The sequence below is a fragment of the Mandrillus leucophaeus genome, unplaced genomic scaffold, assembly GCF_000951045.1.
Source record: "Mandrillus leucophaeus isolate KB7577 unplaced genomic scaffold, Mleu.le_1.0 Scaffold1, whole genome shotgun sequence".
Lineage (NCBI taxonomy): Eukaryota > Metazoa > Chordata > Mammalia > Primates > Cercopithecidae > Mandrillus > Mandrillus leucophaeus.
Genome location: NW_012098097.1, coordinates 15,942,646 through 15,944,890, shown reverse-complemented (window position 1 = coordinate 15,944,890; position 2,245 = coordinate 15,942,646).

Genomic DNA, 2,245 nt, shown 5'->3' with positions numbered 1-2,245 from the left:
CTCTGGGCTCCTATGTGGTCTCTGGTGGGAATCCATGCAGTCCCAGCAGCCACAGGAGACAACAAGGTCAGAGACGTGGAGACCAAGGGCTAGAGGTGAGAGAAGGGGTCTGGGGAGTCTGGTGGTCTCCTCCTCGGGGCCTCCAGAGCCAAACCTCCAGGCAGGGCCTCGGACAGGACTCCCCACAAGGACAGAGCTCTGGAGGGAGAGGGGGCTGGGGGACCTGAAAGAGGCCTGGCTGTCGCCCTGTCTGGGGAGGGCTATGGCCTTCGCTGGGAGGGCGGGGCCTGCAGTGCTGTCGGAGCTGGGGAACCACATGCGAGGTGCTGGCTCCTGGCCAACTCTGGCTTGAGCACTGCGGTCCAGCAGCCGTGACGTTTGCTCCTCTGAGGTGGCTGAAAGGGACCTGAGGGCGGATGGTGGTATGTCGAGGGACCAGGCTCACTGAACAGGACACTTGTGGGTTGGGCCCAAAGGGATTTCACCAGAGAATAAACCCTTTCTTCCCACGTTTGTGCTGAGAGAGAGAGAGGCCCAGCTCACCTGATGGTCAATCGGTCAATTGGTGCCACACTTTCCTGCAGGTCCAGGGACAAAATGAGCCCTAGAACACGAAGAGGACGCTGGCCTGTAGCTCCGTGGTGACGGTGACCCCAGGCTGTCCACGCTGACTTCTCACCTTTCCCAGGACGGTTGGCACCTTTCATTCTCCGGAATGAAAACACTCAGGACATTCACCCAACACTAAGCCGTGTCTCTTCCAGCAGCGATGGCTGAGGCGTAGCCTTTGCTATCCAGGGGCCAGAAGCAGGGAACTTCCACTGTGTGACAACATCCGTTGCAAATTTAAACTCTGTACTTAAAAAAAAAAAAAAAGCCCGTCGGGCGCGGTGGCTCACTCCGGTAATCCCGGCACTCTGGGAGGCCAAGGCGGACGGATCACCTGAGGTCAGGAGTTCAAGATCAGCCTGACCAACATGGTGAAACCCCATCTCTACTAAAAATAGAAAAATTAGCCAGGCGTGGTGCTCCGTGCCTATAATTCCAGCTACCCAGGAGGCTGAGGCAGGAGAATCTCCTGAACCCAGGAGGCGGAGGTTGCAGGGAGCTGAGATCACGACACTGCACTCCAGGTTGGGCAACGGAGCGAGACCCTATCTTCAATAAATAAATAAGTAAAAATAAAAATATTTGTGAATGTATACCGCAGTAGTAAAAAATGTGCCTGGCCCCATATCTTGGTCTCTGACGCCATTCCCCCAACACAAGGAACCAGGTTCCTGGGAGAAACATGGCTGACTCCAGGGCTGGGCTGGTGTCTGAGACAGGAAAAAAAAAAACAGTGTTTTCCCTGCTCTCACATACTCAACAGTCAACATCCAACACAGAACACTTCAACTCTGGTCACCAAAATGTGTGTGGGGATTTTCCCCAAACACCAAGCGAGTCTCCAGCCGACACGCGCTGGGTGTCCTCCAGCCCTGTTGCATTGTGACACTTTCTCCCTGCAGACAGTATCCGATCCTGCAGGCTAAGGTCTCAGTCCCACAAGCGTGTCCTCCATTTCTGATGCCAGTCCCAAGTACAGCTGTCCCTTTGTATCCTTGGGGGATGGGATCCAGAACCTCCAAAACACCAAAATCCACAAGGCTGGAGTCCCTGATACAAAATGGCGTGTTCTTTGCATATAACCTCTGCACCGCCTCCTGTGGACTCAAATCACCTCTAGATTACTTATAACACCTGCTATGTAAATTCTATGTAAACAGTTGTTACATCATATTGTTTTTTAAATTTGTATTATTTGTATTATTATTATTATTATTTTTGAGATGGAGTCTCCCTCTGTCACCCAGGCTAAAGTACAGTGGCATGATCTCGGCTCACTGCAATCTCCACCTCTCAGGTTCAAGTGAGTCTCCTGCCTCAGCCTCTGGAGTAGCTGGGATTACAGGCACACACCACCATACCTGGCTAATTTTTGTATTTTTAGTAGAGACGGGATTTCACCATGTTGGTTGGTCAGGCTGGTCTCAAACTCCTGACTTCAGGTGATCCACCCACCTCAGCCTCCCACAGTGCTGGGTGTACAGGCATGAGCCACCGCACCCAGCCTTATTTACTATTTTATTTTTGCTTTTTGTATTTTCTTTTCTTTTTCTTTGTAATGGAGTCTCACTCTGCCACCCAGGCTAGAGTGCAGTGGCACGATCTCAGCTCACGGCAACCTCTGCCTCCCGGGTTC